Here is a 23,056-nt window from a genome sequence, read left to right as displayed (position 1 = left end):
TGTTTAGCATACATGATGTTGTATTTGGGTTTTTTTGATTAAGAGCTTTTTCCACAATTCTGATGTGAAACTGAAAACAAAATGTAGACATTTCAACTTCCAGTGCTCTGATTAATCTAGCTCACTTTCTACCTTTAGTACATGATGACCACATGGACAAATCACAAGCATTACATAAAAGCACTGTTGAAAGCAGAGAATACTCATCAGCTTGTAGGAAGAAATGAGCATACTCCACTTAGAAGACCACAGACCATCAGTGCAAGCTACAACCCTAATTTTGCATCTCAAAAAAAAAAAAAAAAAAAAAAAAAAAAGAAAACCTATGGTGGCATATGTTTTTGTTTTTACTCATGTGAGACTGGGGATCCTGCTACTGGGAAGCATTTTGTCACATATACCCCACCAGCTGCAGATTCCTTCTGCTAAGCTCACAGGTGACCACCTGTAAGTGCATTGCGTGTATGCCTTTGGCCTGTGCCAAATGAGGTGTCACAGTAAAATTCACTTCAGTCCTCAGGGACCATGAAAGGCATCCTTTGCTATTGATCATCCACACACACCTTCTACTGAATGGGCCTGGAGAAAGTCCAAAATTATGTCTGCCCTACATCCCTTTAGCTGTTTAGTGCCTGACTGAGCAGTGAAACCACACTTTAATGCAGAGATCTAAAGTGCTTTTTTAGCTCTCAACTCTATATGTGGGTGCCCCCTTCCTCCTTTTCAATGTGTTTTACAGTTGAAGAAACAATGTATTAGTACAATGATCACAGCAGCTTTACTTCTACTTCAAATGCAACCTTGATCCTTTGCACTGTCTACAAACTCCACCTTTTCCTCTCTTTTGACTTTACTTGTTTCCTCTTGCTTCCCTCCTCCTCCTGCTGCATTCCTCCTCACCAGCATGCTCACAGACTTTTCCATTAGATGTTACCTAGGTTGTTTTAAAGTCCTGAAAGAAAACTTTACAGACATACAACACACTCTGTACAAGGTCTGAGGTCACATAACTGTGCTCATTTAAATAGCTTCACTTTTGTTTCAAATCTCAGTGTCACCTCCCTACTAAGACATGGCTCAATATTAAGTCACTTGACTATTTCTCCCCTTCATAAGGCTTAGCTGCACTGCTTCATCTTAATTTGCTCAATGCTCAACAGTCAGGAGTCACTTCCACAGAAATCTGACACGGCTGGATCCAGCTCCTGCTGATGGGATTAGGTTACAACCAGGAGCTGACACAACTACCTAGAAAGAAATGAGCAACCAGAGGGGGATGGAAGTTTATCAGAACTGCAGTAGCTCTTCTCAGTTGTGGGTAACTGGACAGTCAAAAGATCTGACTACTTTGTGAAAAAAATGTTTTAAGAGAAAACTTTTCTTGAGCTATCTGCTAGAATCTGGTGCTCATCATCACATAAGGCTATGGAATAAAACACCTGACTTCTCAGATAATTGTTCATGGCATGTGAAGGAAGAAGGAGGTCAGCAGGTGCTCTGAAAGTCTTTAACGTGGCCATTGTATGCTTGAGGAAACAGTGTCAGCAGCAGAAATCGCTACTAATTTTCTTTTTCTAAATAATTTTTCCTACTACATTTTTTAAAAAGTTAGTTTCATGAAGAGCTAATTATTATGAGTCATTATAGGGGAGAAAGTATTAAAATGGTATTTATGAACTGTTTTACTAGACAACTTCCTTTCCTCATCAGGGAGCTGCAAGAATGTTACCTAGTGGGAGACAAGATAAACCTAGAACCATTCAGAACCACAGAATGGTTTGAAGGGACATCAAAGCTCACACAGTTGCAACCCCTGCAAGCATCAGCAGAGAATCGGCACTTGAGCAAGCTATTCCAAGTCCCATCCAGGCTGGCCTTGAACACTTTCATAGACAGGGCATCCACAGCTTCTCCAGGCAACCTGTTCTAGTGTCTCACCACACTCAGAGGAAAGAATTTCTATGTATAATCTCAAGTCTTCAGTTTGAGTCCATTACCCCTTGCCCTATCACTATAAGCCCTCGTAAAAAGTCCCTTTCCAGCTTTCTTGAAATGAACATTCATAGACCAAATCAGAAAAACTCAGGGAATCAAAGAAAGGAGTCTTACAAAACACAGTGTCATTTGGTTTTTCAATTTACACTGAACAAAAGGAGTCCTTGGAATTCCAAAAATAGTTCAGGTCAAGCATTGAATAAAAACCTGTAAGTGTGCCAATCATCACCCAGATAAGGCAGATGCATTCACTGAATATTTATATACCCACACACTTGTTTTAGCACCGAAAACATCACTTGACTTCCTGACTGTAACTGAATACTGCAATAAAAGAGTGGCCATTAGACATTACTTAAGATCAGAAGAATCTCATGATTTGTACCCAAGGATTTTGGAAGAGCTAACTAAGGAGTCATTTTTGAAAGGAATCAGAACACTCAGAGAACTTCTAAGATGGATGGGATGATTCATACAATCCTGTTCTTTTGACAACAATTTTGGCTTAAGGACCACATCAGTTACATTAATAATGAATAAAGAAGCAGTAAGGTACTTCAGAGACCCAGCTGCTGGATTCCATATTGTTAGAGACTACAGGTTCATTTAGAATGAAAAAAAAGATAAACACAGTGATGCACAAGTACTTTGACTTCTGTAGGGTTTCTAACTTGCCATCACATCACAAATTAATGAAGAAACACATATACAGAAAGAAAAAATATTATTAATCAAATGATAATACACTAGCCCATAATTGCAAAATAAAATATAATAAGAGGTGCCACCAGCATTACTTTTTGCCCTCACACTTACTGTTTTTATTGACAACCTGAAAGAAAAGCCATGAAGTACTAAGACACAAGATTTGAGTTATGCACAGGGTAGAGATCCATGAAAAAGCAGCCAACCTTCCTTAGTAACCCAGGAGCAAATTAGGCAGAGGGATCCAGAACCCAAGACCATAGGCCATGCAGCCAAGTCAAATAAAGTCATCCACAGAGCAGAGTCATCAACTCTGACTTGCAGGACATCCCAACACAGACAGAATCACACACTGTTACTGAGACCTAAAGTAATCCTTAGATGTATAAGCAGAAGTACATCAGACAGACAACAAAACCTCAAAACTCTTTGCTATTTCACACTCACTGAACAGCTACTGGAATAGCATGCTCAGTCCTGATAGCTGAAATTCAGCAGTGATGATTCAAAACACTAGAGATTCACAAAGAAGCCTCAGACATCATAAGGTCAGCAAAAATGCATTACTTTGAGTGAGACTTAAGAGTGCAAACAATTTAAGTCAAAGAGAAAGCTGGAGGATTATCTCTAAAAGGAAGAAGGAACAGACACTTCAGAGAGAGCTCTGATATGCAGGTGGAGGACATACTGCAAATAATGACTAGAAACAGAAATTGCAAGAGTTTGGGACAGAACTGTAGGTGGAAAAAATTTTTAAAAAATCATTTCCTTACTAAAAGCTCTGAAAGATAGGATTATTTTTGCAAGACAGATTTTTATTTTAGACTACAATTTTTTTTAAAACAAAAAATACTGCTGAACTGCAACTGCTAGGCTTGAAATAAGAAAGCATATATACAAAAATAAGAAAGCATATATACAATTAACGTGATGTCTCTTAGGGCCTTAAGAAGGTCACAAAAGCTCAAAACTCACAGAAATAATTTCTTTCAACTTAGCACAAATGCAATGGTATCACAACTCAATATTAAATCTTCCACTTTCCACAACAGTCAAAATCCAAAATCTGCATTCAGTTTAAACAAAAACACAATAACGTGATAAATAATGAAATGTGAAGACTGGCAGGTCATTCTTTGGCTTTATTGCTAACGATCAAATTATAGGCACAGTTAATTGTGTGTCAATTCAATTCAGCTCAATCCCAAGACAAATTATCTGGACAAATTTCATCACCAACCACCAAGTCGAAGATCACAAAGTGAAAAGACTTCTAAAACAGCCTGAAATCAAAGCTGCCATCACCTCTAGCTGGACACATAGGAAGGAAGTAAAAGCAAAATTGTTCATTCCACTCGTACCAAGTAACAATGCTTTTTACATGTCAATCATTTGAAAAAGTCATTTTGGTTTTTTATAAAAAATTTACCTTGCAGAAGGCCAAACCTTAACTTCAAAACACCATAGCTCTACATTTTGCTCAACAGTTTCTAAAATGGCAAATTCAAAGCACTAAGGGTGAAGTTTATGCAAGAAAGAACTGAAAAACTGATCAAAAAGTAAACAGAATACCAGCAACTGACTTCTGTCTAGTGAAATAAACTATCCTATCACTACAAAAAAAAAGTCAACTGTTTAGAAAGGTGATATAACATTATTATAAAAATGAAACTGAGTAGCTCAACTGACCTATTTTTGAGGTCATTGTGTCACTAAAAACAAAAAAAGAAACTAAATGTTATTTCCAGCAGACTGTGACAAGTAATGGAATGACTCATATGCTTAGATTTGATGTAATAAACACATAAAATTACATCAAGATGAGTAGCTGGAACAGCATCTGCATTTACTGCATCCCAGTTCAGACATTCAAAATGCCATTGGGGCTTCAAGTCTTTCTTTAGAGGTAATCACAGACTTTGGAGAGCGTGTTCAATTCACTCTCTCTGAAAGCTTAACGCTAAAGATTGCAGACAAATATTTAAAGAACAAGCAGAGCAGCGAGCAGGTTCCAGAACATTCACATGATAAGCTTGTTGAAAGGTCCACTGAAAGGTCACATGAAGTTCTCAGGCACTGACTTTCTACAGGTTTTTGTATCTTGACCACGGAAGTCAAAGTGAGCACAGCACGGTATTGGCCACGCAGTTGTGCTTCCCCACTCCAGCATAAACTTGACAGTGAACAGTGTAAAAAACAAAACAAAAAACCCAAGAGGAAAAAGGATGGGAAGAGCCCTGTTGATCTAGCCCAGATGCCTATCACACTGGCCATCAGATGACCTCCCTGGATCCAACTGTGGCAGATGGGATTCCAACAATCAGCTGCTTACATCGGCCACCATGAAATCCCAGCAAGTTAACACCCCACTGATTTATAAACCAAACAGCTGAATCCAGAAGGGATGTTTACTCACAGTGCATGAAAAAAAACAACTTCATTTTGCTATATGCTGTCCCTCTGACCAATGTGTAATGTGGTGCCCACACCTTTCTGAGGCACATTTAAGGTCTGTGCTACCCATCTCTAACACAGAGCTTGCTTCAAGCTTTCGGTTATGGCAAACATAGACCAAAACCATACATTTCTAAAGAGAGCAGCACCTAACACTCAGGTAGGGAAAAAATTCTGCACAATTACCTTGGGGAGTACCATAAAAAGAAATTTTTTTCTGTGACTAAACAAAATATCCACAAGAATGCTTACACTTATATTTCTGCTTTGGAAAAAAAACACAGAAACATACAATTAAGGTAATCTAAACACTGGCTGCCAGTGGGGTTTCATAAGCAGTCTCATGCTTGTTAACAAGTTATTTTTAGTAGGCACTCTTTGTGTTCTCCTCTCTCTCCACCCACATGCACAAGAACCCACCCCACAAAAGCTATTTAGCTATATAAATAAAATTTAAACTTAGATAAGGTGATTCCACAGATTAGGAAGCAAGTACCTAAGCATTCATAATAGATTTTGTTTTTATGATTCTGGTCATTTCAGCCCCAAAAAGCTTATAGGTTAAATGCAGCACAAGAGACAAGAACAGAGATAGGGAATGAACAGAAACAGAATGACATCATTTTAGCATAAGACTGCAGCCTCAGTAGTATTCTCTTTTGCTTTTTAGCTCTGAGTTAATTGCTAGCTGAGAAATTCAACCCATACAGTACTAGGATTTCTTATTTGAAGTTCCCTTTAGTTATTCTTTCCTCTTACATCATCAGGAACATGATTTAGCAAATATTTGCCAAAGACAGCTATAGCAGTTCAGCTGACACAGAGTACCTTATAAACCCCTGTAACTGAGCCCTGACACGCAGAACCCCGAGTTACAAACATATCGTGTTTATCCACTTGTTAGTGCCATTCAACAGCTGACCCTGAACGAGCCTGTCGGTGTCTTCCAGCAGGGCTGAGGGGTGAATCCATTGTTAGGCTACTGACACACCTACTTTAACACCACTGTCAGAGACTCCAGAACTCCCACCCCCCAAAGAATAAACACCTCATCTGGGGAATTCCCTACAAGCCTCCCATCAAAATATCCGGTATGACCTGCAAACTTCTCACTGAAGCAGTTTCTTGCAAACTGCTTAAGTAGAGAGGCTGTCTACTTGCTGCACACCTCCCTAACTGCACTTGTTTGAGTTTTTCAATCCAGTTAAATGTACATGTCACCGAGACAAGCACATCTCTGACCCCTGAGAACAGACATCACCACTGTTTTTTCCTTTTCATTCTGTCTTTGCATCCACCAAGAGGCTTCAATTCGAAAGAACGCACCATTAAGCAAAACCCACAGAAAGCCACCTGCAGTAGCTGCAAGTTGCCAAGACCCTCTCTACCACACACACAAATTAAGAACATCTTAATACATCTTAAAGGGAGTCTCAATTCTCCTAGTGGAGGTTTAAATAAAATGTCTTTCAGCTGTAATTACAGCAGTGCTTAAGTATGAAGTGTGACTAGGACCCCACTGCGCTAGGCACAGCACCAGGAATAAGAGACAGCTCCTGCCCCTGCTGGGAGGGATGGCCAAAAAGGAAATAGGCCAAAGAAAGAAGAAAATAAAGCAAAGGTAACAACAGCAAAAACACAGGTAAAAAAATGCAAAATGTCCCAACCCTCCAAAATGTTAGCACTGAAAAGTGCAGAGAAGCAGAAGCAAGAGCAGAGAATCCAGGAGAGAATTTGGAGCACGACTGTAAGCATATTAACACTGAGCTGAGAGAACCCACAAGTGAGTTCTCCAGGGGTGTGAAACACTTGCTGTCACCACTTCTGCAGGCAGCCCGGGCCAGCAGAGCCTCGGGGTAGTTCTGTGGCCTCTGCAAGCCTTGCCAGACTGTGGAGAAAGGAGGGCACAAAGCAAGCAGCTCCTCATCTGCTGGAGTCTCCCTGGCAGGTGCCTTCTGCCACGCTGTGAAGACAATCCTTATCACAAAGGTGCATTCTTAAACCTTGAAATTTTTGTCTAAAAAATGAAGAGTAATTTCTGTATTAATGGGTATCATAGGTGGGTTTGGAAATCCAGGGGCAGTGAACAGCAACAGCCAACTTAACCTGCAAAGCTTTCCTGGCAGAGCAAAAGATGAAGCTCTTGCTTTGTGAGAGCCATGGATTCTAACATATTTTTCTGCTCTCTGGAATATTAGAGGACTCTCCTTTCCTTTGCAATTCCTCCTTTCAGTCAAGTACTCCATAATTATGTCATCCAATTAGGACCTGACATGTTTTCTTGCTCTTCTGCTTCACTGAACACATCACAAAAATACAGCACATACTTGTCATGCTATTCTCTCTATGACCAAGAAACAGCATCTTGGACCCAGAGTCCAAGACAGAGAATGAGACAGATCAAAATCACAGTGAGGAACAGATTATTTGGAATCTGAGACAGCAACCAAATCCCAAAGAGAAAGACAGATGAAGCTAGTTATGAAAATGCATTTGGTGACTACCTTTTAAGATTGGAGGAGGAGTAAGAGAACTGCCAGCTGCTGAGAACCAACATCCACTTTGGATAGGAAATACAGTAAATAAAAAGTCAAAAATTAGTAGGAGCCAATCTGAATCCCTAGGATGATGGTGAGCTGAGGTTAAACACCATTCTAAGACAGAAAGAGGCCATTGCCAACTGCTTCTCCAGAAAGCAAAATCAAGTTGTGCTACCCTGTTCAAACCATGCTGCAGAGCACAGACCATCTTTAAGAGACTCCAACAGCCTCTGCACCCATCTTGAATTACTGCTTCAGATTGTGCCACAGAGCAGCACAGGAATGGAACAAGTCCATTTAGGTTAAAGATGGTTTTGAATTCAAGGAGAAATGTTATCTCAATTAACATTAAGAAACTGCAGGCATGCCATCAGTGCAATGCAGATATCTTCCATGGCAGGAGTAGCTATCTTGGTGAAGGAGCTATTATTACAGATGAGGCAGCATTGTAGAAGGCAGATGCATAAGCTATTCACCACTGGCAAGTCCTGCTTTTGAAATTTATTTATTTTTTAAAGTAATAAAAATAGTAGAGCACGAAGAGCAAGAGAACTAAGTGTTGGACATCTCTAAAGCTATTTAAGGTAACAAGAGAAACTACAGCTTATTTTCACATTGTACGTAATCTGATCAAAGTGGGGGCCACTGCCAAAAAAAGATGGTCTTACTTCCCACTTTTATGTTCCTGCCATAGCAAATCTGGCAATCTTGTAGCCTGAGGATGAGTCAGTTTAGCCTACTGATCTGACAAACTAATCCATCTCCAAAATAAAGCAAACCTCAAATCAGCAAGCTGAACTGACTCATCCTGAGGACAGGCAGTTGCTAGATGTGGGGAAAGGAAGGACTGGGAACAAGCATGTTCCTCACTGCCTGTACTCCCAGGAAAGCCACGCCGAGTGTAACACAAACCCTCAGCAGCGGCGCGGCAGAGCTGCAGGCTGTGGAGGAGGGGCAATCCCCGTGCCCTGACACTGCCCTGGCACCAGGTATCAAATGGCTGCTCTCTGAAGGAGAGCTGCATCCCAGCTCCTCCAGAGGAACACAAGGGCCTGCCCAAAGCCATGTGAGCACTATGGCTGGCAGAGCCAGGAGATGGAAGCAGCCCGAGTAATTCCCTGCCATGACAGCCTGTGCCAAGGGCACGCTGGATCAGCCAAGCTCTGGGCTTGGGTGAACCAAAGGGGAAGCACCTGAGCACCACATCCCCTGCGCTCTCAAAGCAAAACACAAGCTCATACTGTCAAACTACGGACATTTCTATTATGGTTAAAAAAACCTCAACAACCAAGTTACATTACACCGGCACAGACTTTTACTCTGGAGAGTAACTATATTGCCTTAAAATGCATGTTTTAGACAATAAAAAGTATCATTTTCTCCTATGGTTTCTTAAACCTACTAAGAAGTTTATTCTTTTTCTCTCAGAAACAATACACCTATCTCAATACAATTTTTTTCCCCAGTGAAAGGACAATAATATAATTCAAACTACAGAAGACATCTCCAAATATTTGATTGCAATACACAGATTTTAGGAAAATAAAATCCTCTAAAATGGGAGTAAGTTTTCTCCAGAAAGAAAAACATGAACAAAAGTAATACTTCTCTTAAGAACAAGCTCAGGCATCTGGGGACTTAATTCCCTTCTGCCAGCATATGAGCATACAGGCTTTCAGGGAAAAATACACATACAGCTGAAATTTTTGAACTGTTCCTGTAATTGTTTGTTAAGGAAGACTGCTGAGGCTTGAGATCCTAAAATAGAGACAGGTATCTGGAAACAGGGGGAAGAGAGCACCACTTTTTTAAGGAAAGATTCCTTTCAATCTTGCCAGTAAGAGGAAAAATAAGTAACAAAATCAGACCTTTCCCAAATACTGTCGCTTTCCATACTGGACAAAGGCAGTATCACACTTGAAGACATCACAAAGCAGAAAATAAATTCTACTAAGTAAAAAGCCTGAAAAAACATGAACAGTTTTTAAGGCAATGAACATTTCTGTTATCTATCTATCCATATATATATATATATGTGTGTGTATTTATCTGCAAAAGTCATACCTATCCAGAAGGGGCAGTTTCTCAAGGGCTGCTGTTCCAAACCTACATAGGTTTTGAAGGCACCTAGGCTTTTTTTGCCAGCAGTACAGCAAGTTTTCTTAATTACAAGCTTGACTGTCTTGGAGGGAAGACAAAACAGGTCTTAACACAGCTAGCTTTTCCTTCTCTTCTTGCATACACCGTCCTAGGAATCTCAGGCAAGATAAACCAGGTATTATGAAGCCAGGACTGACTGCATGCAAAAGATTTCCATTTTCTAGAAGGAAAAAATGGAGCCCAATATTTCTCTGCTGCTGTTACAGCTGGAGAATAATGGCAATGCTTTATCTTCGTCCAGGTAAGGAGGCTACTTGCAACACAATAACAGACATCTGTCTCAGAGGAGAGTAAACATAGAGGAACAATCTAATGTTCTTGCAGACAAAGGTTTCATTACCTGCCTCAGAAGACAGTAACAAAGCACTTTGAGGAACACAATTCCTTTATTATAAGGACTCATATTAAAAAAAAAAAAGAAAAAAAGATACTCAAGTATGATATTGATCAAGAAAAAGAAAGCACATGGCTTCATCTACTCCATTTTCCCTTGTCTTACAGCAGCAAACAGTATTTCAGGAAGAGTATAAAACAGGACAAACTTGCAGGGATACCTACCCCAGCACTCTCCCAGAGCTCAGCTATAGGTGGCTTGGGAACTTCCTAAGCCAGAGGCAGCATCTCTGGATTTTTCTTCCTGAGTTTGCAAACCCAGCCCAGGATCTGAAGATAATACACACAGTGAGCCAACCAACCATTTCTACATAGACATAAGGAGAAGAGACATCTCCAAATAATATCAGTGTCAAGACTATCCAGTAGAAAGCTGAAATTTTATCTCAAAATCTAGTAGCACGTAGTGACAATTCTGTTCAAAGATCAGGATGGCTAAGGCATGTGCCAGCTAAGGCATATTACTCAACATCCAGGCATTTTTTATTACATGGGATTAGTCTTCATCTTGCTCATAAATTCATCTTGGGACAGAAACAATATAATCTAAATGGGTGTCTTTAAATAGACTAAATAAACTTAGCATGAATTTGGGAATAGGAGAGGGTCACAGCAACATAAAATAAAGATCAAGTAGCAGTGAGCAAGAGTTGAGAAGAAAGTAATTCTTGAAAAGGAGCATATAGAATATGCTTGAATGCTTGCATTTTGGCTGAGACAGGAAGTCTCAAACAGAAATTATTTTCCACAGTAGCAGCCACTGAACCACAAACCCACAATGAAATTTCATTAAGACATTACAGCCTGGCACTGTAGGAGAGATAACGAATGCATAAATCAAACTTATGGGAGCAGGATTTTGGCTAAGGCAAGATGAGACTCATCATCTTAAAAAGCTATGTCAAAACCCAACAAAAAGCAGAAAAAATTGCTTGTGTTTCAGCTTAGATAAAGTTATGACAAAGTACACTCTTTTTTTTCTTCTAGTAGAAACGTTCTTCTGAAAAAACATGTTTTTGTAACAATCAAATCAGTAATTGTCCTTTATCTGCCAAGAAATGAACCCAGGATTCTGTTTTTCTTTACACTTGCATTTAAGGAAGCATCTAATACTTCACTTTTTGGATCCTTGATAAAAATCAAACAGCCCTACAATTCAGTGTGCAATTAAAAGAGCCAGCTCTTCTCCCAGTATCTTCCTTGAAGCATGTAATTGAGTTGGTACATAATTTTGTAATTAGTGAAAATGTTTGCAAAATAATTATTTTCTCTGTAAGAGGACCTGAAAATACAGTTTACTTTTTAATCCAAATACTGCTCCTTCTAGTTTGTCACATCCCAAGAGTCTGACAGCTAACATGGCAGATACAAACTACTGGATGTAGTGCCTGCTGCCTGCATCACAAACAAAGCAACAAAGGAAAACCTTTCAATATTTATATGTATTGCTCTTATCAGAGGTGGTTAATGTGTGCATTCATCAGAAGTAGATGGGTGGGAAATATTCAAGCCCAAATTCTCGCCGTTTCCAACACCAAAGATTATGGCAGTATTGACACTACTCAAAGATGGGGTTCTTAGTTTATTGCCATCTATCCCATTGACAGATGGCAATAAACCTTTACCATTAGCTCATTTGCCAGGGCAGCAGAATTACTCCTCGGAAAACTGGGATCAGATGAATAAATGGACGTGAGGTATCATATTTGTATAGGATTAATAAAGATTGGCTTTCTCCACAATTCCAAAGTACTTCAGAAGGTCCCTACACCACTAAAGAATATAGACACAAAATGAGGCCTTCAGAGTAGAAAGCCAGGGCACTCTATCACAGAATTAGAAATTGTATCCAGAGGAGAAAATGCCCTTGGTAATTATAAGACCTGTGGCCTTTAAGGCTTGGAAGCACAATGCGTCTTATGCAAGAAAGCTCTATCAAATTAACTACAGAGCCATTTCTTAAAACCAAGAAGTTCTTTATTTCCTTGATATATTAAAACAGAAAGATCTACAGCTAAGATAGGAACACGTTCTCCAAACACAGGCTTTGAAAACTGTGAACAAAATCATAAAGTATCTTTGGTCTTCATGCTCATGTAAGAAACATCACTAAAAACAAATCAGTCACCAGAACCAACAAGGATAGCATTCACAGATTTCCACAAAATTAGAAAAACATCCTGAGAGTACCACTGCAGTGGTTTTCAGCATAGCAGATCAGATACACACTGGTTTTTAATAGTTCTAAATTACTCCTTTAAATTTCACAATCCATCCCCCTACCACTTACCCCACCAGATACAGAAGTCTCCACAGAACCCACACAGGACAGATCAATGCAACATTGTCTACAAAACACATTCAATCTGCGGCCACGATCAACACAACACAGACAATTCATCTTCCAAAAAATCACCTGAAGTCAGTCCAATTATGAGAAACAAAATATTTAACAGGATTTTTCCGTTATGACAAAAATTAGTGAATATACAGACACCTGTAAACTTCCAACAGACAGGCTGAGTTCCAGGGTTTCACAGCCATGATTCCCACCTCCAAAATGATGGCTGAGCTTTGGCACTAGAACATCCCTTGCAAGTAGGTAATCACACACTGGTACAATATATTGCAGTTTGCACATTCGATTATTTCAGCATCAATGAGAGCAATCTGAATGTAACATAAAGGTTAATTCAAGCAGAAGAGCAATTTTCTGTCTTCCATATTTCCTATCAGGATTCAATAATGACTCACTGTCACCAACACAAGTCTTTCTAGATCAAAGCAATGCTACAGGAGTTCAATATTCTATTACCATAGCCTATGGCCACAAGTCAACATTTACTGCATATTACACATTTGCACTTAAACAATGACACTTTGCCAGAAAAGGGTAGCAGTGAACTTCATGAAAATAATGTCACAGTTGTCACAGCAGCCACAACTGCAAAGCAACTTTTTACAAAGAACAGGATTAGCACTCCTAACTTGATGGGTTTTACATACAAACTTACTGGTTGATATTGCAGTTGCATGTTGCTTTTGTCTGGTAGCTAAAAATTCAGATTAAAAAGTCTCCCACACACTGACAGCTCTCCCCTCTGTCATAATCCAGCACACACTAAACCATGCTGATGAAAATGTCTGTGTGACTATGCTATAAATACCAATGAAGAAAAGGAAAGCAACCTATGTTTTTTAATCAAAAAATACATTTGCAAGTCTGGATCATCTCACTATCTGGTTTCACAGCACAGCTGTGGGAAAAAAAAAAAAAACTGGCATTGGGGATTGAACAGGTCAGGGTCAGACAGCCTTCCCCACTAGGAAAACGAATGTAATGTAACAAAAAAAAAAAAAAAATAGGCAGCAAGAGGTAAGGAGTTTGTTAGTCTTAACACAGATAATTCTTGTCACTATCAGAAACCTGTAACACAAGTGCTAGGAATGGCTCAGCAATTGTGTCAATTTTTTTTTTTTTTTAATTTCACCAGAATTAATGTACTAGAACTGTAAGTCACATACATATTTACATGAAGCCATCTGCCCAGTTTGGGTCTAATCTGCCCTGTAACACAGTGTAGTTAAAAATCTGCAGGATAGCTCTAATTATAACTGAGTTTTCACTTCATATTATCCAAACCTATGCTTCTGGGCACACTGAGTCAGGAGAGGAAACTTCTCATTACTTGCAAGTTTTTCTGAAGTTCTTCAACAACTGGTTCTCCAAAACAATTCTCCAGTGAGAGTCTCTAGGGGTACAGATGGGTAAATGCAATCTCCATCCATGGCAAGACTGCAAATATTAAGAGCACAGCAAACAACCTGCTGAAACAAGTTGAATATGCCTTTGGCTAAGAGGAAACCAGCCAGCACTCCAAGCAAACAGGTAAAAGAAATCCAAGGAAAACACATACTTGGACTTCCAAAAAGTTCAGACTACTCCTTTGACAGCCTATGGCAAAAAGTCAAGGCTATAGAGGAAAGATCCAATTATAGGCAAAAAAGCTGGCTAAAGACTAGGAAGCCATGGTGAGACTTAATAGTCAACTTTCCACTACAGAGAAGAGTCAATAGTGGAACTGACCTGGCAGCATTGCTAGCAATCATCCTATTCAACATCTTCACTGACCTAGATAGAAGTGCACAGTGAAATCCTCCAAGTCTGCAGATAAAGCTAAGCTTTTTCAGGTCAGCCAGCTGCAATGGCACTAACTGTGAACTCTGGAAGGCCTTCACTAAATTGAGTAAGTAAAGTGTGGTAGATGAGCTTCAATGCAGAATGCAAACAAATCTATGAAAATAAATAGAAGGGGGGAAAAACACATTAGGCTTCCATACTGAATTTATAGCTGGAGTTTACAATTCAAAGAAGTGATCCTGAAGTCATGACTGACAGCCCTGAAATTACAGGCTCACTGTGCAACATGCACTAAAAGGCCACCTAGATATTGGACATAACCACTTCTGGAAGAGCTCAGAACAAGGCAGAAAGTAATTGTGCTGCTATGCAAAAATTTAGTGCACTGCAGTCCTAAGAACCAAGATGTGGAGACAAGAATAGCATATGATCAGGGCAAAGCAAAATTTTAAAAGGTAAAGAAATGGTCAACTAAAGGATTAAAGACAGAGCAGCTGCCTTGGAAGAAAAGACTGAAGAGGCTGGGGCTCTTCAATATGAGTGCAAGATGATGGGGGTGGGAGGGTGTAACATTCAAAACTTATTTGAATGGCAGTAAATATTTGATAGAAGTAGGTAAGCTCAACATAGCTAGTAAAGAACATTGGAAATCTGTTCTCTCAGGATTATGAGCAGACACTAAAGGGAGCAGACAAGGATGCAGCCTCTGATGTTCCCAGTCTGATGGCTGGATCCTAGAAAAGTGGGAGGATAGTGAGTCACAGAATGGCCATGCTCACTAGTACTCCCTAAACAGCAACGCGACTGTCACAGTTGAAGACTGCATTTTTGGCCATACAAACACCAAATACCTGACTCATATGGTACTTTTTACCTTCTAAATCAAAACTGGAAAAGAAAATGTTAAAATGAAATATTTCAAATGGGCTTAATATACCAGGAAAGCTCATTAAAATACAATTTCATTATCTAATTTTCATTGTATTCTTACAAGGAGACAGACTTCAGAAAAGCAGAGATTCCAAAGTAGGTGTGGTGAGAAGCCTGGTTTTCAGGATAGAGAATGAGAAGGAAGATACAAAGCTTAGGTATTTCAATTACACATTACTCTGGATACTTAAGAGTCAAGAAAAGCTTGGTTCCAAAACAGCTACACACGTCTGTGCCACAGGCTCCATCTCAGAGTTTCACCGTCAAAGGCAGCCCAGGTTAGAAGTGGGCTGCCTGCTCCCAGCTGTGTGACCAACCACAGTTACTGCTCCTTGATATCATCTCAAGGGAATTCTACCCAGAGTAAAACATACCTTTAAATGGCTGTCTGATTCTTCATGAATGCCCATCCTCTCCAGTTCAATCTTAAATTAGGAGGAACAGAAATAACAAGCTTAAAACACTGAGTCACAGGCCAGTATCTCAGCTACAGAAGTTTCTTCAAAAGAGACATGGCCACTTCAAGCACCTGCACATGGTTGGTTTCAAGTACTAACAAACAAAGCAGCCTCACTAGTATTCCCCTCTGCCTTGGAAATGAGTGTCACAGAGCAGGGTGACAGGGAGGCTCTCATCCTCATTTCTGCTTCTGAACAGATCTACAGCCTGCTCTTCTGACCCAAACCTTATTTACTGGGTCCTTTGCAGCTGGGCAGAGCTGTCTCCTCCTCTGGACTGAGCTTCAGGGCAGTACACAGCCAGTGCACTTTTAAATTACTTTTACCTTGATTTTTACAAGATGGTCTGAAAACAGCTTTCAATACCACACCATGCTGGGATGGATAACATAGAAGACAGGTCTGGAGCAGACAACCTCTCCTTCCCCTGAGACAAGAGCTTGCATAGACTAAAACTCTTACCTAGCAATCAGTCACTGGACTGAGCTGAGACCTGGCAACACAGACCCACCTTGAATGAGTACCTGCTCTGATCAGCCATGCTGGATGCAAAAACAGCTGCACTTGTAGGACCAAGCAATCCACTGCAGTTCTTGCCTTGGGTCAGCACCCTGAGCCCTGCTGGAAATGGATTTCAGTGGCACCTTCCAGGGCCTTAGGAAGCTGTGGAGACCAAACCATCCACCAGCAGAATCTTCTACCAGACCATGCTCTCTCTCACTCCTTTTGCAGGCTGTGAGGAATAAGCACCCATGGCAACAACTGAGAAACTGTAGGAAAAATTATTTGGGGATTTTCCCCAAATGTCTTTAGATTCTAGTGAAAGAAATTGCCCATTTAAGTGGCAGCACAGAGAATTCAGCCTGAAGCTCTATAACCACAAAGAACAACCACTTGCTTTGGAATACCAGCACTTGTGAATCCCCAAACACTACAAAGGTTCTAAAGACCAAGGGTTTCATCCCCACTTAAATGCTTCAACTGTCATTCTAACAACACATCCACACATTTAACAACAAGTAGGTAAAAAAGCAACAAGTTCTGTTTTACTAAAGAATTAAATTAGGAAAAGTGGGTTTTTTTAAATAAGTCTGTTTCTGTCCATGTATTTAAACTAGGGTACCTTGGAGGTCTACAATTCTCAAACATTACACTTCATATAACTATGATAACCATGCATTCTAACGTTTTTGCTCACCTTGGGTTGGAAAATAAACACCAAACCAAAGTAAGAAAAAGTCAACCTGACCTTTAAAAGAAAACTCCTAAATGACAATACACTAAAATTCACCAAATTATTCACTAATGGGTATCAATTTCATTTGTTTTGCCCCAACACTGCTGCAAAAATTAGATTTACAACTTTACAACACAAATTTACAATATATTTACTTTTACAATACAAAGAGTATTTCAAGTCCAAGCATAAAGAGAAGTTCAGCCATATTAAGAGTCCTGTGGAGCAGGATGCAACCTTCCCAACTCCTTCATAAAGGTACAGATGGAACTGCCATGTTGCAAAGGCATGATGGAGAGAAAACACTGTTCAAAAGCCCATTTGTAATCACTACATGCACACAATTTAAATCCTTATCACTGATCACAATAAAAGTTCCTTGAAGAAATTATGAATTTTTGTTTACTCCACAAGATATACAGTTCTTCCAATTCAGAGGACATTAAAAGCCTCAGTGTTTTGATGGATGGGTGTTGAGAACAATGCTAAGATTGTGGAGTTTTGCAATATATCCAAGCCATTCTAAGTATGTAACTCAGGATTTTCCATATACTAACACTAAATGCTGACTTGTTAATGCTTTACTACACACACTGCACATTTTTATTCTTCAAATGCAAGCAGTTTCCTGAACATAGTGTTTATGATATCACAGTATGAAAGTCACTGAACCTGTTACCAGAGGCCACCTACATCTTCTGCTTGTGTGCCTTCAGCTCATTTTATTTTTCTGGTGTTACTTATGCCTGACCACATACCCTTTAACAGTTTAACAGGGTAACTTTTGTAATTAACTCCAACACTTAAATCATGTTTTTTTTCAAATAAAGTGACGTAAGTATAAAAAAATATAAAAAATATTTGTCGTGTAAAACTTTGTCATATAAAAAATACAAGTCCAAATGAAATCATAGTTTTGTTGTATGACAAGACCAACAGCCTTCTTCCAGCGAACAGAAATCAGCAAGATGATCAATTTCTGCACTATTTTTATCATAACATACTCAGCCGGAGGAACTGGGAAGGCTTTCCATGGTTGTTTAAGTTGTATGGCAGTCTATCTATAGAATCCTCTATTCAGGTAAGTTTACCATACTGTTTGGAGAAATATTCTAAGTGATAATCTGGGGGCTTTTCCAAACACAAATCAGAGTAACAAAAATAGAAAGGAAAACACCAAGAATTACTTATTGTAATGGGTAGAAACAACACATAACAGCAAAGGAGCCCAGGAATTAACACAAACACTAGGATTCTGTCAATTAACTAACAGAGATAAGAAAAAGAGTGATAAAATCCCTTGAAGTTAAAAAGGCTACAAAGCCCTGTGTTTATTACTACCACCTGGAATAGGCAGCACTCCTTTTTACAGAGTCTGAAGTTACTTGATCATACCATAAACTCAGCTCCCCTTAAAAGCAACCCACATTCATAATTAAGCAAGAACCCTGGGGAATACAAAGAGGCTTAGCCTTAAAGACAAAAATTTCCTTGTCCCTCAAGCCTGCGGAGTGTTGCAATTCTGAACAGTTGACAATTACAACAGTAGGCACAACAGGCAGCTTCTGATTGTTTCACTGCAAAACATGCCCAACTAGAGCTCAGCACATTTTGGTTTACTCAGAGGGCAAGCACAAGTTCAAACTCCTATAAAACTGCACTATATTTGCTTCACAAATCTGGTGGGCTTACTGAACTTAAACCAAAATGAATGTTTCCAACTTGCATAATGTTCAAGACTAGTTATGTCCACCTAAACCTTATTCTACCCAGTTTCATTATATGTCTTGCCTGATTTGTATTCCCATATCCTTTCTCCGTTTATTCCAGCTGCTCTTCAGACCTATTTTGCTCCTTTCAGCTGTTCTCCTGTCCTGCTTCATCCCCATCTGTGGCCCAGAGTTACAGCCAGCCTCTAGTTTGCTCCTTTCAATGCCCTCAAATGGGAAAGTGTATGTCTCCTCATACCCAGCCACATACTCCAGGTCCATCTCAAGAGGTGAGTGACAGTCACTGACCTTCTTTCAGCCTTCTTTGCAGCTATACAGCCTCCCTGTGACTAAAGGCAAATCCTAATTTTTGTACGAATCACCGCTGCTCAGATAAGAGCACAATCAAATGCTGGTCTACAGAGTGTCTACCCTGCACCTGGGAAAGAACTCATCACAACTCACACTCCCTAACTTCTGTGCAAACAGCATGATCTTCTTCCCAGCAGAGTTACTCAACATCTACCCTGCTTTACTGCAACTTCATTGAACAATCACAAACATCCTGTGGCATGGGGACAATAATTGTTCATTCTGCGCTTTAAAATCTCCCAGAATTTAAACTCCTCCCACCTAAATGCCAGGATGCAAAAAATCAGTTCCCAAACTGTAAAGAAATACAGACCAAGAGGCACACAAAGTTGCTGTCCCCTCACCAGCTCTGGCACTCCTGAAGCACACCAGCCAGAGCTAACAGACCATACCTGCAGTAACCAGTCTGATGCCAGGACCAGACAGAAGGCCACCAGCTAGCAACCTGGAAACTGCTTCCACAAAGTCAATTATTAGACTGTCATTACATTAAAATCCAAGTCAATTTTAGCCTCTGGCTACCTTTTAAAAGGTGCTTCCAACCCCTGAAGTCAAACTACCTGGCAGCCAACAACCCATTCAGGTTGGTAAGATTGGTGTCCTCTCCATTTGGTGAGATCTCCAGGTACATCACCCGCTGCACCTCTTTGGTACTTGCATGTGTATATGCCTCAAGAGAACACCTCTTTTTTGCAACATATTCTTCTTTCAAAAGTTGAGCAAGTGCTTGTAAAGTTTCCCGAACTCATAGGGAAGTTAAAAGCTCCTAATCCAAGTTTATGGGAGCAACTATAGCAGCTTTTGAGTGTCATTTTTAATGCCTTTGGCATAGATGCTTTTTAAAGGATGGACTAGAAAGCACTGAGTAAACTGTATTTCTGTACTTAGGAAACAAAGCAACTCAAAGCATTTCTATTTCTTGTACAGCAAAACACATTATCTTCTCCCAAGAGGGATACCAAATTCTAAAACTATTTCTTAAAGTATCCCTTCACTAACACACATTTTTCATTTCATCCTGTAATTCACACAGCTGCTAAAAATGTCTTTATAATACAGACAAGTTTTCAGAAGAAGAGTGTCATATGACAACTGCAGATATGCCTTCCACTTATCACAGCATTCAACACCATACAAACAACATGTAAAGCACACAAACATGAAATATTCACACTTAATATCCGGAGAATGAAGCATGAAGTAGGAAAGAGGACCACCCTGCACTACCTCTCCAGCTACTTGCATGGAACAAGTGCTACTGCTTACAGACAACACTTAACTTCTGTGAATGCATCTAAACTACGACAGCTTCGCACTTCTCACTGGATTGCCACATCTCCAAATGCCAGTCTGGAAGAGAGAAGCTGATTACTTCCATGATGGCAAACAGCAGAACTGATTGAGCATCATTTCTGGAACTGCTTGCTTAATTTCAGAAATCAGCTTCTTTCAACTGATTTTTCCAAGCTGAGTGTAGTTAGAAGGAATGCTACACCACCACTAGCACAGGCTGAAGAATGTAAGCTTTATGCAAGAGCTTTCCAATTCTTCCCCTGAAGTACAAGTTTCAGCACATGAGGTGAATGCCTCATGTGCATAGAATTATTTTAAATGCCAGCTGGTCTCTGTTAGGCTTGATATCCACCTTGCAAAGCAAAGAGCTGAAGATCTGAATGCCCTTAAACACAAAAATCATTTCCTTCATAAAAATCACTCCTAAGAATTATCTGCAGTTATAAAAAAAATTAACTTAATATTGCTGCACCAAAAATCTGTCAGACTTTGAAATGCTGTTAATTCCACCTTTAAACTAGTCACAAAATATGACTAGTACACACAAAACACAAACCACATAGTTTAATTAGGTCATATACAGACAGCAGTATCTGACTAGGCATCATGTCTGTATTTAAGACAATCCCTAAATATAAAACCTGACTACAAGTTTCTACACTCAGCAAGTCAACTGGTATGCCAGAAGCTACTCTTCCATGAAAAGCTCCAGGTACAAGTAACCAGCTGCCAAGTACAGCTCACCACATACTAGGGCTTGTCTGAAGCCTGTTTACCTATTCCATTATCTTAAAAAGCAATGGTAATGCCAACAGAGATCTGTAGGTACTGCCAGGATTTCTTTGGCAAGTGCACCCATCTTCCATCCCCCTCCTTTCCTTATAGTTGACACAATTTGTAATCCAAGTGTAATCTTCACTGGTACCTGAAGCATGCACTTCACCCTCATTTGTTTGTTGGTTGAGGAGAGGGGTGGTAAGAACACATCGAAAATCACTAAGAAGAAAGTGTTATGTAAATGAACGAAGCTGAGGCCTTGCTGTTTCAAGTCATAACTATAGACATTGACTTGCAAAAAATCCCCACTCTCTGCTGTCTCTGGTTTTATCAACTATCAGTATGACTGCAACATGAGAAACTGTTTCAGTAGTGTTTTCCAGCCCCTGCCCTGATAAAGCCCAGCTCTAAGCAGTTTTAACCTACTGTCACCATCATATGAGGCAAGTGATCTGCACACAGAGCTGTGTCTGAGAATCTGACTGCAGGTTTCCATCTAAGGAAGGAAAGTGCTACTCAAGGAAGGATGCCTGCCAGCCCTCCAGGACAAACATGCAAGTGCCTTTAGTCTCTAACTACGCTGTCACGGGCGTGGTTACACAAGGCTGCTAAGGTGACCTAATACTTATTACTTTGCTGTCATCAGAAGGGACACACCCTTCTGCCCCCCCTCTCCCCCCAGCCATACAGTCTGTCCCATCCCTTGTCATCACAGCTACAAAAATAAGCCAACTGAACTCACTACCCCGGCAGAAAACTGTTTACTCTCAGAATTAACTTTCTGATAAATGAGCAAATTCAACCAGCTCACTGTGAGGTCATTTAAGCTCCAGGAAGACCATATAAGAAGGAATAGGAATATGACCACTAGTGGAAGTCCATTTTGATAGCATGAGAAAAATCTTCAAACATAAATATGTATGATTTACTTCAAAGGGTTTTAAAATAAATAAGGGAATTTTTTGACCTGCCATACCAGTTACTGCTACTTTCTGTTGTTCCTGAAAAATCACTGCACAGAAAACAGGGAAGGTGGCTCAGAATCTGTTACATAATGTCATTGATTTAGAAGACTTTCGGGGTAAACTCAAATAGGCTCTGACCTGAGTAGTTCTCTAAGAAAAGTAATTTCTAGGCCTAAAATACACCAGAGGTGTGCACTGTGAGTAGAAAAACCATTACAACAGAGGCTTGTCATTTCAATGCCCTCTTGAGGGCATCAACTTATTTGGTCACCACTTCTCAGAAAAATAGAAAGGCTTAGAAGAACAGTCTGAACAGTGTGCTGGCTCCCTCCTGTCTCATGAGCAAGGTGCTGATAGAGAAGTAGTTAATTATTTTGTTGTTGTAACTTATTTCATTATAATTCACTGATTCCAGTGGCAGCTGGCTCATCAAAACTGACTTTATCAGAAGTTTCACATCAGGTGTTTTGTTACAGATACTGTGACCAAAATTCATTTGTTCGGCCTTCTATTATGTGTGAGTATGACTCATCCTTAAGTCAGGATAGACACCATTTCTCACAATCTTTACTGCAAGTGGTAAACAAGTAGTGACAAAAACAAGAGTTACAGCCAATGTATCACACAACAGACTGCACTGAAAGAATGGCATCCCACACACTCCACAAAGAGAAACAAGAAAGGAAATTTCATTAGTAACAACAGGAGTTGATGTGCAAGATGCCAAGTCAACAAAGGAAAGCTCAGTAGCCACAGAAGGAGTGATACCTGGAGAGAAAAAGGAACATGTTTTGTGGAAGGCAGAATGAGAACAATGAAGGACAACTAAGAGAGCAAATATGCCAAGAAGGAAAATGAGAATATGCTTACAAAAGAAAAAGGAGAAAAATAAAATGCCACATCCCTTATTAAAGTTTTAAAATAGAG

General features: G+C 39.8%; 1 protein-coding gene across 2 annotated transcripts in view; it reads right to left on the bottom strand.

The window, feature by feature from the left end:
* The window catches only part of GSK3B (glycogen synthase kinase 3 beta), a 148,843-nt gene that overhangs the window by 98,221 nt on the left and 27,566 nt on the right, over positions 1–23,056 (bottom strand). The window lies entirely within an intron of this gene.

The sequence above is a fragment of the Melospiza georgiana genome, chromosome 2, assembly GCF_028018845.1.
Source record: "Melospiza georgiana isolate bMelGeo1 chromosome 2, bMelGeo1.pri, whole genome shotgun sequence".
Classification (NCBI taxonomy): domain Eukaryota; kingdom Metazoa; phylum Chordata; class Aves; order Passeriformes; family Passerellidae; genus Melospiza; species Melospiza georgiana.
This window is presented reverse-complemented; position numbering and strand designations above follow the sequence as displayed.